This window comes from Lytechinus pictus, chromosome 5 (assembly GCF_037042905.1).
Source record: "Lytechinus pictus isolate F3 Inbred chromosome 5, Lp3.0, whole genome shotgun sequence".
Lineage (NCBI taxonomy): Eukaryota > Metazoa > Echinodermata > Echinoidea > Temnopleuroida > Toxopneustidae > Lytechinus > Lytechinus pictus.
The window spans coordinates 36637283-36654064 of record NC_087249.1 but is presented as its reverse complement, the minus strand read 5'-3'; positions in this window follow the sequence as shown (position 1 = coordinate 36654064).

The window sequence follows — 16782 nt, the reverse complement described above, 5'->3', positions numbered from 1 at the left end:
TCTTTGAAATGCTGTGGACGTGTTTTGCACATCTTCCGATCAATTTAACATCCCGCGAAAATGTCGGGACCCCTCGATTTGCGAAGAATACTGTAGCGAAATTAACAGCTTGTACAGTAATTCAATATTGCAGTCAGACCGCAGGTCCCTATGCTAATAAGCAAAAAGGCCAGATTCATCCAAATCATCTCGTGGCTGAATCCTCCTCCTTGCAAAATCTCGTGATTCGTGAGATTTTCTTTCTCTAAGAATTTACCTGTTTTAACCTCAAGTCAAATGAAATATTATTGCACCATCAGATAGAGTAAATGTTACTCTTTCATATTGGTCATTTATTTTGTATACAATATTTTGTTAAATAAGTAAATTTCTGGCCTGAAAATGTGCCTCAAAACTGAATTTTCTTCCTCTGTTTTCTTTTGCAAATTGTGCAAAACTTTTTATTTTGAGCCTCAATGATATCTATATCACCATAAAGCTGAACTTCTGTACTTTCTCACAATGCCACTCTTGATATGCGGCACCTTTTAATCGGGTCAAGATCACACTTTTCCCACCAAGGTACAAGACGAGATTTATGAAATTTTGTACTTGCATGAAATCCAGAGTTCTGATTGGCTTGATAAGGTTCACAGAACAACAGGCGCGGGGTATTTGAGGAGATTACCACATGGGATGTGTGACCTTCCCATGAACCCAGGCACTGGAACCGTTGGAATTTGCCGTGTGAGGTCTCTTTGACCAATCAGAGTGCAGTATTCTTGTTTTCAAGCTGCTTTATGTACTTGGCAAATGAAAAGTGTGATCTTGACCTGATTAAACCAATTCTTATTTTGAAACCTATATCATTTTAAAGCATACATATTCAGCTTTATCATGATCTAAAAATCATCTGGGCTCAAACAAAAATAAAGTGTGAAAATAGCAGCTTTTGTCAGGTGAAAATAATTATTTTGTAGCATATTTTAGATCAAAATTTTAACCTATATTACAAAATCTTTGAATAAATTCAAACACATGACCTGAAAGAATGATTCTTCTTCTTTACAATGATACCAAATTCATGAAATTCGATGCACAATTAGAGCAGCAATGACCGAATGAAAAGAGGTGTTTTGGTCCGCATCAAGCTCATTAAATATGCAAAACATCTCAAGTCATGAATATCACTTGGATGAAAGAAGCCACTTTCTTGGGACCTGCCGTCTGACTGATTGCGTTGACTGTACACATGGATTTTTCTGACTGTACACACATTTACATATATGTTCGTCAGTTTATATTCCTTCTCCAACCTCCCCCTCCCCTCAAAAAAGGCAAAATGAATAAGGGTCATCTCCCCAAGGTTACCCCTCCCCCGAATCTCATGCAGCCATGCAGTTTTATTGATTTCTATTCTGGTCAGTGCAATCAATGCTTGTTCATATCTGTCGGATTTCAATTTTCTACATATTTTGTTTAATCATTCTCAAAAAAATAAACTCCAGCTTCTAAACTGAAACTGAACTACATGTATTTGTAAATTAGAAAAATAGACACAGTTTTAGTAGATCCATGCAATATTGATCAGAACTGTCAAATTTCTCTTTTCATCTATACTTGTAAACCAAAAACAAAAATTGTATCACACATCTACACTACTAACAGGTATGAAAACCTGAAATTTACTTTTAGCCCGGCAATGCTCAAAAGAATCCTAGAAACTAAAAAAAAGGGCCCTGGAAACCCCCATTCATCACAATGTGAAGCTTATCAAATGTTGCAGATTTAGGCAATAGATTGGGAAAAAAATAACAGTATATAATATTTCTTCTCCATAAAATTGACCACATTTGCATTTCACTATTGGTTACTGACATTACATCTCGGTAACTGACATTACATTTTCTACTCGGTAGCTGATGTACACATATTTAATGGTACCCTATGGCTTGATTGTCAATTGATTATCTTTAATTTTGGTGCAGAAGGGAGGGGTGTTACCTAAAGAGGAAATCTACCAAGTTTCATATAATATATCCTCTTTTCTGGGAAATGAGAAAAAAAACTTCATGTTTTTGGTAACTGACGTTACATACCATATCACATAGTTCATCGATATTTTTTTATCAGATAAATGAATTACTGGTGTTTCTTTCTATTGGATTTTATAAAGTGTTATAATAGCAAGCTAAATCACTGGGGAAAACATCATGATCAAACCTGTTCTTTAAAAATTTGTCAAAACAAAATATGTATCAATATACCATTTTCAACACTAATTTGTATCCATACTTTGGTGGCCATTTTGAAATTGAAAATTGGCTGCCAGAGTCGAAAAAAAAATTGTCCCAGAAACTTCAGGTCTTGTTTTATAAAAGAGCATAAAGCATTTGACATGAATATCAATTTGATTTTTTTGCCTCTGTGTCCATCTGTGGTGAAAATGCCCTTATGCATGGTCGTAAAAAATTGATTTTTCGCCAAAAAAATTCCACCATTCTATAAAACGAATGATACACCGGTTTGTTTGTGCATTGGTAGGACTAGTGAGCATGCGCTAACTATTGAAACTAGTCTAAACCCAGTTCCATAGTTACCTTATGCTCACAAAACCTACCGATGCACTCACATCTAATGCATCATTTGTATACTGAACATCCTGCCTGAGTTTCAAGTCACATGACCAAGTTCAAAGGTCATTTAGGGTCAATGAACTTTGGCCATGTTGGGGTTATCTGTTGAATTACCATCATAACTTTAAAAGTTTATGGATCTGATTCATGAAACTTTGACATAAGAGTAATCAAGTATCACTGAACAAAGGTCAAGGCCACAGTGACATACATGTACATGTATTTTCATCTTACCCTTCTGCAGTCCTTGTAAATGTGATAACTTCAGTTTACCTTAACCTAGGCTCATATAATTTGTTGTGTATGATACTAGCATGGATCCCAGAAAGCCTATTGATTTTGAGGTCAAAAGGTCAAAGGTCAAGGTCACATGTTTTCATCTTACCCTTCTGCAGTCTTTGTAAACGTGATAACTTCAGTTTAACTTAACCTAGGCTCATATAACTTGGTGTGTATGATACTAGCATGGATCCCACATTCCTGCCAACCATTCCGATTTTTGCGGAATTATACCGATATTTCGACCTCCATTCCGAATTTTAAAACCAAAATTCTGATAAATAACGAGCGTACACGCAACGGCCGCACTTAGGGCGCTACATGTTTAGGTGTTGTTGTCGTATTCTTCATGTTTTTTATTATTTTTTTTATATTAGCGTTGACTTCTGGAAAAAAATGGCGGCTGATATCGGCTAGCGAAAGTGCCAGTTTTTAGTGAGGACATGTTTACATAATCCACGAACGTCGGAAAAACCGTGAAAAATTCACTTTTTTAGACCCCTTGTTTCCTAACTACGATGTTACGAATCACCGATGGTGATATTTTTGACGCGAAATACATGTATGGTGATTTAGGTAAGAAAATTTCACTTTTTATTTGAGGTTTTGCCCATGTCACCGAATGATTTTGTAGTGTGGGAGTGAATTAGTGAATGTGTAGTGTATATCTCTAGAGTGTGTTGGTGATTTCAGTGGTATATTGCTGAGTCTGCTGGGCTGATAAACGGCGCTGCACACCAACCCCCGCCCGGCCGCGCACCGACGCAGTTACTCTAAGTTAGATCTATCCCTACGCAATTTTAACATTGATCTGTATTGTATTTTTCGAATAGGTAGACTCTACATGTAGGTTATCCTCTGGTGAGGTAATGAGGGTAAATTTGCTTTAAAAAGTGTAGGGAAATGCTACTTTTACATGCTGAAAATGCAGAGTCCCTAACGTTGGAGCGGGCTGTACACCCGCTCGGCGCCCTCTTAGTTTTGATACTGATTTTTTATTATCAAAGGTTGGCAGGTATGATCCCAGGAAGACTTTGGATTTTGAGGTCAAAAGGTCAAAGGTCAAGGTCACATTGACATGTTTTCATCTTGCCCTTCTGCAGTCCTTGTAAACGTGATAACTTCAGTTTAACTTAACCTACATGTAGGCTCATATAATGTGGTGTGTATGATACTAGCATGGATCCCAAGAAGCTTATTGATTTTGAGGTCAAAAGGTCAAAGGTCAAGGTCACAGTGACATATTTTCATCTTACCCTTCTGCAGTCCTTGTAAACATGATAACTTCTGTTTAACTTAACCTAGGCTCATACATGTATAATTTGGTGTGTATGATACTAGCATAGATCCTAGCAATTCTATTGATTTTGAGGCCAAAAGGTCAGAGGTGAAGTTGCCACCTTCTACTTTTCTTGCTTTACCAAAAACTCCATTTTCCGTGTTACAGACGGGCGTATTATGTGCTCGCATTAAGCGAAACTCTTGTTTTATATTTGAAATATTCAGGTGCTTAAGTAACTCTGTGCAAAATTTTGTGAAAATGACATGGATATCATTTTAAGGTTGGAATGTCCTTAAAGTGTATGTTTTATGTTTGGTTGCAGGAGACAGATTTTCTCGGGGCTGTTTATCATTTGTATGACAGCGATACAGAGAGTGATACAGGAAAGGTGCAAGAGAAGATAAGTACTTCAAAGCTGCAGAGACAAAGGTATGTCCATCTTAGATCATTAAAGGAAAAATTAATTGATTATGAATAATGGTCTTCATGCATACCAATGTAAAGATAATTGCATGGAGATCATATTCACGCTTTTCCAATATTTTTTCAAAAATATGAAGAGTAGATATCCTAAGTTTAAAACAGGTAAAATGCCCTTCGAAGAATCGGCTTTGAAAAGGTCGCCAAACGTGCAGATTTTCATGGCGTCATTGAATGGTCAGAGCTAGAGTAGCTATTCGCTTGTGTGTATGCTGGAAATTACGAAGACTGATTATCATGCGTGACAACAAAAGAAAATCAAGAATTTTTTTTCGACTTAGGAGTGGACTATACATGGGTCAAAAATACTTTTTTGTCATTTTAATATGGCAACAGTTTTGTTTTATTCCTTGTTATGTATCTGAACATGAAATGACAATATATTTTTTGTCTTGGGTCCAAGAAAAAAGTGTGCCGGGCCAAAATCCGAAATGGCCAACAAAACACCCCAAAATCAAAGTTTTGGCTACTACTTTATTTGGTGGTCTTTTACTCTTGTTTTGGTGTCTATTCATATGTTTTTTGGGGCAGGCAAATTTGTTTTTCATAAAATTAGTACTTTTAAACCATTACATGTAGAGCTAAAAGGTAATTTTACCTAAATTAGAGCCCTTTTTTCAGCCAAAAAGTAGGTTTCATCGTTGTTCAACTCATATCGTCAAATATCCAAGAACCACACGGTGATGAAGCCTACTTTATGGCTGAAAAAAGGCTTTAAAAATTTAGGTAAAATCACCTCTCAACTGTACAGATAATGGTTTTAAAGTAATAATATTTGGAAAAAAACAAATTGCCTGCCCCTCAAAAACATATGAGTATCCAAAACCAGAGAAAAAGACCACAGCCAAATATGTGATTTTGGGGAGTTTTGGTGGCCATTTTGGATATTGGTCTGGAACACTTTTCTCGGACCCGAGACAAAAAATATTTCATGTTGAGATAAGGTAAAATGAACACAAAAAACTATTGCCATAGTAAAACAAAAAAATCACCCATTTATAGCCCACTCCTACTTAGATTTACATATTTTGTTTGCCAGTGGATATATTTTGCCTATAACTTGTTGCTACTGCTTGTTTTTGGTGAGAGCTTCAGGAATTTGTTCAGATAGGTCTAGATCTAATTCTAGTAGCTTATAAGGTACACTTTCCCCAGGCCCAGTCGAGCTCTCCTGGTGATGAGTGAGTTCGATCTGCCTATGATATGTCTGGGCCTCTGATGATTAATTATTTCATAAAAACAAAGCAAAATATAAATAATCGGTTAGTCTACCTGAGATGTCAAAAATGAATTACGGTAAGACAAAAAATGAATAAATGAAATGGATATAATATTAATATCTACTGTACGCCTCCGCTGGAATTAGCCTCTTAAGTGCCTACCAGTTGTGATGACAGAGGATTCTCGTTGACCCTAGTTTAAAACAAAACAAAACATAAATAAATTAAAAATTGTATATATCGTAGCAATAAAAAAAAAATTAAAATATGAATAACATTATCAAAATGAATTAACTTATTTTGAATAATTTGATACATTATATAAAAGGACTTTGTCCTTCGTCAAGGGGGAAGGGGGTCAAATTGACCCCCCTCCCAAATTAAGTAAGAGTTAAATTTTAAGTACAAAGATGAAAAATGAATTCCTTGTCCAAAATAACATAGATATCGATGCAAAAATTATTTGAAAGCTTATGCAGAAGCAAAAACAATTTTGACTTAAATGGTTGGGGTCAATGACCTTTTTGCCCCAAATTGACCGATGTTTGACCGATTTTTGTCTCACCTGCATAGCAGAGTGAGACTATAGGCGCACCTTTTCCGACGGCGGCGTCAACACCAAATCTTAACCGAATGTTAAGTTTTTGAAATGACAGCATAACTTTAAAATTTTATGGATCTGATTCATGAAACTTGGACATAAGAGTAATCAAGTATCACTGAACATCCTGTACAAGTTTCAGGTCACATGATTAAGGTCAAAGGTCATTTAGGGTCAATTAACTTTGGCCAACTAGGGGGAATCATGTTGGGAGAAAAAGGTTATGTTTTTGAAATGTCATCATAACTTAGAAAATATATGGACCTAGATCATGAAACTTGGACATAAGGTGAATCAAGTATTACTGAACATTCTGTTTGAGTTTCACGTCACATGACCAAGGTCAAAGGTCATTTAGGGTCAATGAACTTTGGCCAAATTGGGGGAATCTGTTGAATTACCATCATAACTTTAAAATTTTATGGATCTGATTCATGAAACTTGGACATAAGAGTAATCAAGTATCACTGAACATCCTGTACAAGTTTCAGGTCACATGATTAAGGTCAAAGGTCATTTAGGGTCAATTAACTTTGGCCAACTTGGGGGTATTTGTTGAATTACCATCATATCTATGTAAGTTTATTGGTCTAGTAAATAAAACTTGGACATAAGAGTAATCAAATATCACTGAACATCCTGTGCGCATTTCAGGTCACATGACCAAGGTCAAAGGTCAATGAACTTTGGCCATAATGGGGGTATCTGTTGAATTACCATTATCATGTTGGGAGAAAAAGGTTATGTTTTTGAAATGTCATCATAACTTAGAAAATATATGGACCTAGATCATGAAACTTGGACATAAGGTGAATCAAGTATTACTGAACATTCTGTTTGAGTTTCACGTCACATGACCAAGGTCAAAGGTCATTTAGGGTCAATGAACTTTGGCCAAATTGGGGGAATCTGTTGAATTACCATCATAACTTTAAAAGTTTATGGATCTGATTCATGAAACTTGGACATAAGAGTAATCAAGTATCTTTGAACAGCCCGTCGAGAGTTTCAGGTCACGTGACCAAGGTCAAAGGTCATTTAAGGTCAATGAACTTTGGTCATGTTGGGGGTATTTGTTGAATTACCATCATATCTATGTAAGTGTATTGGTCTAGTTCATAAAATGTGGACATAACCAAGTATCACTGAACATCTTGTGTGAGTTTCAGGTCACATGACCAAGGTCAAAGGTCAATTGACTTTGACCATGTTGGGGGTATTTGTTGAATTACCATCATAACTCTGTAAGTATATTGGTCTAGTTTCTAAAACTTGGACATAAGAGTCATCAAGTATCACTGAACATCTCATGCGAGTTTCAGGTCAAATAATCAAAGTCAAAGGTCATTGAACTTTGGTCATTTTAGAGGTAATTATTAGATTGCTGTCTGTCACATGGGCGGACTCCAAATACATGTAAAATTCAAGTAAAACTCAATGTGTACCAAATCACAATTTTACAATTTATTTCAGTATACAAAACTCGAATATCAAAACATCTCTTTTCGAAGTTCAATATTGTCCAACGTATGAAGTTTAAAAGGGAAATAATACTGTAACACCTCTAAATGATAAAGTATTCTGAAAAGTACTCTAATTTACAAGTTTACAATCAAAGGATCCTGCATTGATCCAAGCTATAATATTCAACTCTCGATCTACATGTATCTCTAACTCCAATATAACTGAAAAGATCCTGCACTGATCTAATCACCAAGTTCAACGTTCAGGGTATTACATTTTCACCTGCAAAATGACCTCCAAAAATATCAATTAAACCTTTAACTTTGTTTCATTTTGTTTTCACAATAACGACTACCAAAAATTCCTATGAAAGGATCCTGCATTAATCCACCTTCATAGAATTCCATTCTCACCACTTTGTATCTCTTATCACAACATGTTTGTGATTACATTTCAAAATCCTTCTAACTCCTGAACTTGAGCTTAAAAAAAAAATTATGCACCTAAATTCTAGCTCAAAACTCTGTTAATCGACATCATATCTTACACGGATTCAAATTCGAATAAACTTTTCTCACTATCAAACTGTTCATGTTCAGTCATCTTCATAATCAATGTCTATTTTCTGAAATGTCAATTTGCAAGACTTTCTGGTATTTAGAAAGCTAGTTTCAAATTTAACGAAAAGTCTCCTGCTTTCTCTCTCACTGCTATTTACAACTTATCTGTCAGGTGACATGTTGACCGAAAACCTCCAGAGTCAGCGCTTTATAATGTTCAGCTTAAAACAATTCACCAGTCTTCAAAGCGACGCGGTCTTGGGAAATGTCCCGATCCTGGAAATTATCCGGTCTTGGAATATATCCCGATCTTATAATGTGGAGCATTGTGGCCCAGTGGATTAGTCTTCGGACTTTGAAACAGAGGGTCATGGGTTCGAATCCCAACCATGGCGTAATTTCCTTCGGCAAGAAACTGATCCACAATGTGCTGCACTCAACCCAGGTGAGGTAAATGGGTACCGGTAGGAAGTAATTCCTTAAAAAGCTGTGTGCGCTATGAACGCCTAGCTTAGCCGAGTAATATAGGAGCGCCTTGAGCACCTAACAAGGTGGATATGTGCGCAATATAAATACCCTATATTATTAGAACCATCTAAAATTAAAGACAAAACCAAGAATCTCTCTACGATATATCCTAACAGTAACATCAACTGGAGGTTATTTTCATGTCATACTATAATTATTAAAAACTTGTTTGAACATTTACTCTGAGGGTCAAATCACATTGAAGAAGCTACTGGGGTCTCCTCCCAATTTCACAATTTCCCCAAAAGTATCTTAAGCAGCTGTTAAAAAGAAAGGCTCACTGAGCTCACTAAAAGGGACCTATACAAATCTACCACCCTGGACACAACACACAATAGATATGCAAATTATCTCAATTCAATTCTAGCAAAAAGAATCTCACACACACTTCTCTCATCTCTAGGCTTGCATAAGATCTACTCCTTGTCTCTTAGCAACCTGGCTGAGGAGTGAAACTTAGATAAAATACGCAAGCTTTGCTGAGGAAAATAAATAAAATAAAATAAATGCATTTTCAATGTGACACTGTCATAACTTTCAAAGTTTATAGATATAGTGTATAAAATGTGGATATTGGGGTAATCAAGTATCACCGACAAGTTTTAGGTCACATGATCAAGGTCAAATGTCAATGAACGTATAGTATTGTATCATATGAATGGTGTTTTTTGTGAATAATTATTTTATAGTAGTTTTCAAAGTCAGCACTGCAGCTATATTGAATCGCGTGATGCAGATGAGACCGCCAGAGGCATTCCACTTGTTCTGAAAAAGGTGTCAAAATGCACAGTAGCACAAACTGCATCTACGTGTATTGAGCTGGTCTTTTCTGTGATATGAAACATTGACATTTTTTTCACCCTGTATAGCCTACCACTAAATTTGTTATGGGGCAGGTCCAAGCTATTGTCCCCTCTGAAGCCAAAATTAAATCTTTGCCTAAATCTAACATATTATGTCATTTTAAAGCTTATACTCTGAAGTTTTTGCCCTATATTTTTTTCTTCTGAAAACGTAAAGTTAATGAATACCAAGGTCATGATTCCAAGAAATCATTAATTAGCATGACGTATAGGACATCACATTTTTTGATCTGCAGATAATGCTAATTATATAATTGCAAATATTTCTGTGGGGACTTTTAGTGCTAAGTTATTGCAAACATTTGAAAAAAAAAAATGATTTTGATAATTAATTAAGTTAATTATCTCGTGTCCAATAGGCAGTGTCCCATACGTCACAATTTAACATATGTTTTTTTAGATTCTAATTAAAGGAGAATGAAACTCTTGGAGCAAGTTAGCTTTTGTGAAAGCAGAAAAATCAAAGAATAAGATCAACAAAAGTTTGAGTAAAATAGGACTAGCAATAGAAGAGTTATGAGCATTTGAATGTCGAGATCACTAATGCTATGGAGATCCTCACATTGGCAATGCGACCAAGATCTATGATGTCACAGATGAAGAACTCTCCCCTTTTGGACACTGAAAATATACCCCAAAACATCTCTTTTTGCTCATTCTAATCATATGACAAACGATTCATCAATGATATAATGTTGTGAAACCTCTGTACTTGTCCTCTCATAAAGAGAACACCTCACCTTGTGATAGACTCTATAAAAGTGAGAATATAAGTGAAATAAGTACTAAAGTAATGAGGGAGTTGTACGTTTGTGACATCACAGATCTTGGTCGCATTGCCAATGGGAGGATCTACATGGCATTAGTGATCTCAATATTCAAATGCTCATAACTTTCTTATTATTCATTCAATCTTCCTCAAACTTTCAACAATATGTTTCTTTGATTTTTCTCTTTGATATGGATTCAGCTGGTTTCAAGGGTTTCATTCTCCTTTAAGGAAAAGTTGAACAGTTTCTTCACACTTTGGAGAGTTCTAATTTATATTACTATTCATCCAAAAATTGAAGTGACTTTACTGAATTGATTTCATGTTTGATTATATCAGCTTATTAAGCTTTGTGACATACGGGACAAATGTGTGATGTACGGGACACACCATACTTAATACGTAGGATTTGTATGTAATTCTAATTAGGGATGTTTTTCAATGAGAAGAAAACATAAAGTGAATTGAGATAAATTATATTATATCAGTGGTTGAATATTGGTAAAAGGATGATAATAAAGTTATTTGTAATAAATAAGAAAGGTGCATATATTAGCATACTTATTAACATATGTCTTGTGTAATTAAAGTAGAAATATATTGCAAATCCTAAAAATTGAGAATTATATATCAAATAAAGGGAGAAAATAAGAAGAACACGATGGTGTACATCAGTTATCATGGAGACTGATGAAACTGATAGTTTAAAGTTCTCTCTCTGAGTGCTTCAAACACGCAGAATTGCGTCCGCGATATTGGGGATTGTTGATGATGCGTATGAGTGTACGAGAGACGTGATTGGCTCTCTTACGTCAAGCTCCACTTGCATGCAAAACCTGTTGCGAGGGTACATTTTCTCCACAAGGTCACTGAATACTTCGATCACAAAATGAAAGAATACCCAGAAGTTTATCTAAATTTGGATTTTCAAATTGATGATTTGAAGATGAGGAGATCGATGATGAAGTTTCTAGCTCTACTGAGCAACAAAGTGACGTGGATGAAGGTAAATTAAGGGAATTAAGCCGATGATGATGAGTCGGACAATTCAACTTGCATGCCGATTCGCTACCAACTCATGCAGTTGCTAGCTGCATCGCGGGCCAAAATAAATCCATGAAACTGAATTCCAGCATGACCATATCCAGACAGAGTCTCTTCCCTCTATCAGCATAATTTACTCTCAAGAAGGAAAATGATGATATAACTACTTACAAACAAGTGAATATATCCGAACCTGAAGGCAAATCAACTCAACGAATAGCAGCAGACGATATGCACCGACAATGAACTTCACGTGGCTCTAGTTCTGTTAGATGAAACTTCTGTCTCATTATTTTGACAAAATTACAGAACTCGGGGAATTATTTTTCTATATAAAAATATAGGAACACCTGGTACTATTTTTAAAATTACGATAAAACCTTTTTTGAAGCAAAAAGTTGAGTTGGCTTGTGTATTAAGTGAACAGTAGAGGGCTAAGACGGGAGCCTTGCGGGATTCTGAAAGGTACTGAGAAAATTTCAGAAACAGTTTCATCAATCTGGATCCGCTGACATCTGTCATTTAAATATGATTCTATCCAGTCAAGTACTACACCCTTAATACCAAAATATTTGTTTAATGTATGCAATAGGTTAGTATGATCAATGGTATCGATTGCGCTACTAAGATCTAATAAAAGTTATAAGGTGACTTAAGGTGACTCATCCATAGCCATGAGAATATCACTCTTAATTCTTAACAGTGTCGTTTCAGTACTGTGATACTGCCTGTAGGCTGACTGATTGGAAGAAGAGAGTTGCGATCAAGGTGATTCATTTTTGCGTATATGCAGCACCTTCCACAAGCTTTGATACATATATACTTCAGATTACTTACAGGCCGAAGATTACAGAATTTTGTTTCCAAACCAGAATTTTTCAATAATGGTGTAACTTTAGCAATTTTCCATAGCGAAGGAAAATTATATGTTGTTACCTTGGCAACACGATTTCTGATACAGACAAAAATAGTCTTGCACATCTTTAACTCAAGACTAAATATGTGTGTGCCAAATTTTGAGGAGAATTGACCAGTTGAAAACTGATTAAGTAATTCAAATCACAAGATTTTCATCTAATTTTTGTTATTTTATTTGTTACTATGGCAACACAATTTTTTTATAAAGGCATAAAATATATTTTGCACATCTTCACATCAAGACTAATGTTTGTGCCACATTTCATGAGAATTGGTTAAAAACTGAGGTAGTAGTTGGAACTGCAAGATTTATACATAATTTTTGCCCTACTATACTGTTACCATGGCAACACAAATTCCGACACATGCAAAAATGTGTCTTGCACATCTTTACCTCAAGACTTATGTCTGTGGCAAACATCATGAGAAATGGTTGAAAAATTATAAACTTGTTAAAACCACAAATTTTCCACCTAATTTTCGTTATTTAATTTTATGTTGTTACCATGGCAACGCAATGTTTTATAAAGGCATAAAATATATTTTGCACATCTTCACATCAAGACTTATGTTTGTGCCACATTTCATGAGAATTGGTTAAAAACTGAGGAAGTAGTTGGAACTGCAAGATTTATACATAATTTTTGCCCTAATATACTGTTACCATGGCAACACAAATTCCGACACATGCAAAAAATGTGTCTTGCACATCTTTACCTCAAGACTTATGTCTGTGGCAAACATCATGAGAAATGGTTGAAAAATTATAAACTTGTTAAAACCACAAATTTTTCACCTAATTTTCGTTATTTAATATGTTGTTACCATGGCAACGCAATTTTTTATATAGGCATGAAATATGTTTTGCACATCTTCACATCAAGACTAATGTTTGTGCCACATTTCATGAGAATTGGTTAAAAACTGAGGAAGTAGTTGGAATAGCAAGATTTATGCATAATTTTTGCCATAATATACTGTTACCATGGCAACACAATTTCCGACACATGCAAAAATGTGTCTTGCACATATTTTCCTCAAATCCAATGTGTGAGCCAACTTTCATGAGAATTGGTAGAAAACTGTGAAATATTTTAAACGGCAAAATTTAGGCCATAATATACTGTTACCATGGCAACACAATTTCTGGAAGAAAAAAAATTCTTACACCTCCTTACCTTAAGACCAATATGTGTTCCAAATTTCATGAAAATCGGTTTAAAACTGAGGAAGTAGCTCAAAATGCAATATAGTCATACATTTGTTGGCCATGATTTGTTGGATTTAAACCAGGCTTAAACTACCCCCTGCGCGAGTTTAACTTTTTGAGGATTTATTACCACACTTAGACCAGGGTTGAATTCTCGCTACCCCAAATAGCGATTTCGCCGAGATCCGGGAAAAATCCCTGTAACGCGCATTGCATTATTGGATAGCTTTTCGGTATTACAACTTCCTGTTCGGAAGTCCAATGCACTGTTTTGCCATTCAGATCAACAGTGCCGTCATCCACAACACAACGTCGCTTTCGCTCGGAAAGTTCTTGATCACAACCCTCTCTTTCACGATACAGTTTAACAGCCTTTTCTGCTAAAGTCACTAATTCTGCCCGACGCTTTCCATTGCACGGTATTTCTCTGTCAGTTAAGATTTTTTTAAGTTCCGAAACTGATTTTTTTGTGGTCGACGAAAAATTGAACGGAATGAATGCTGTAGTGTACATATTTAGCGTCTAGTCGAATACGATCGTGATGTCAGGCCGGTCGCTAAATGCAAAAATTTAAGATATTCATTTTTTTGTTTTATTTTTTTACAACCAAATAAAAACATGAATAAAATTACTTTCCCGTGAAATATATTTTTTATTTTTATTTATAATTCAAATGGAATCAAAACTGACCAACTTAAATAAAAAGTATAATTTGTACATATTACGCTGATTGGCATCGATTTCAGCGTGGTGGAAAACTTGAGCGAGCACATTGAGATGTATACTAATAACACATCTCTATGGCGAGCCTGACTCTGAACCGGAAGTGGTGATGACGACCCGACGGAGTGAAAATTATCTCGTCTCGCGCATTATGAGATTTTTGTTCCTATTTGGGGTAGCGAGAATTAAACCTTATTTACATCAATAACTGGGATATACTCATTTGATTTGTTGCTAGTTCATTACGATTAACTTGCACGCCGAATAAAAGTACACAATTTTTCCTGCGCGCGCGCAGCATCTCCCTACGCACGCACTATCCCAAGATCATCACGCGAAAAGGCGTCCATTTCCTCTTTTACTTTCGCCTGCCGCCGTGAGCAGACGTTAGCTAAGTACACTCCCACTTTTCTATAAAAAGTGTCCGTTGTTTACATATTTATCTATGTATTTACAGCCTATTTCAATCCTTTGCCTTTCGGCTATAGATTGATTTCATTTATATCATAGTGCATGGAGCATTCGTGTTATTATTCACGTTTTTCTTTAAATAAACTTGTGAGTTCCGAACGTCAGTTTCGTTTTCTCACAGACGGGTTGCCTCCGCTTCCCTTACCCGTAGCTCCGCGCACTATTCCTGCGTGCCGCAGGCATTGATACGACGCCAAATCTTTTTAATTCTTATTATTCTTGACTTGCACCTTTGCCTCGTCTTGAATTGAATTGATTTTATTCCTCCCCACAGCTTAGGCTATGGGACAGATAGGAGCGTCGTCCTTGTTTGTTCTCAAACTTGTTTTCAACTTGTTCCTTTGTGAGTTGGTTGATTGGCTCAATCAATCTTTTGTTTTTTGTTTGATTAATTGATTGATTGATTAATTAATGAATTAATTAATTGTTAATTAACCAATTGGTTAATTGTTTAATTATTAATTAATTTTAATAATTATTTTTGTATTGAATTTTTTTTTTTTTTTTTTTTAGACTTATTGTCTTAAAAAAAATTTTCTCTTAAAATTTTTTGGGAAGCCCCCGTTTTCTATTAGCGTCCTTTAAAAAAGTTTTCGCTAATGAGTTTTCGGCTTTCCAGTTTAAGGGAAGTAAGTTTTTACTTCTTCCTTTCAGATCAGCTCCTTTACTTATTTCTTTTGACCCTTGTCAAAAAAAAAAAAAAAAAAAAAAAAAAAAAAATTGTGTTTTTTTTTTCTTAGCTGATCCTTCTCTTCGTCCTTGGACTTAGACGTTTCTGTTTTTAATTAATTAACGTCATGTTTACGTGTAATTGATTAAAAAAAACTTTGTTTGATCTCATGTTTAAGAAGTCGATCCTGTTCTTCCGAAGTTATTAATTTTATTATTAATATTTCTGATAAGGATCTTGCTTTGTCACCTTTCTTGTCCACCCACCCCTCCGCCCCCTCTCTGTTTTCGACCCTCCTTTTGTTCTTTCAGCTAAGAACTTACCAGGTAGATGAGCTCTTTTGACTCATCTCCTGATGACTCCAAACCTGCCGCTGGGAGAGAACCAGACATGGTATTATTGTTCCCGTGATCAGCGGCGGTGAGTATGAGGGCAAGAGAGTGAGACCCTTTGCGATGGGCTCTATAAAGGGTGGAACCGTGGAGTTGCGTCCACGTGCCTTGGAAAAAGGAGGGTGGAACCGTGGAGTTGCGTCCACGTGCCCAAGAGGGTGGAACCGTGGAACCGCGCCCACGTACCCGAGCGTTTTAGGGTGGAACCGTGGCGCAGCGGCCACGTGCCTGAAAGGTGATAGCCAAGGCTCCCTCGACGGGACCTGAACCCATTTTGGGGAGTGTGGTACTAGTATAGAAAACTTCACTCCTCCAGGGCTGCTTTACCCACCAGCTATCGGGTCCATCAAGTCCGGGTTAAGAGCATGGGACTCTTTTCCCGGCACAGACTAGGCTCGATGCTTTGTCAGTCTCCTTCAGGGAGCATTAGCAAAGGGCTACCAGCCCCTAGTCGCTAGAGACACATGAGCTCGACTCCGTCATTCTCACGATTATCTGATCAGGGTGGAACTGTGGAATCGCGTCCACGTGCCCTTAAAGGTGGAACCGTGGAATTAGCGTTCATGTGCCTAAACGGCTTGATCAGATTTGGGTGATTTTTCTCATGCGAGATATCACGTCCCCCCTGTCTCTTGTGCCCTATTCTGCCCCCCCCCGGCGGGGGCCGCATAGAAGAGGAAGAAGAAGAAATTC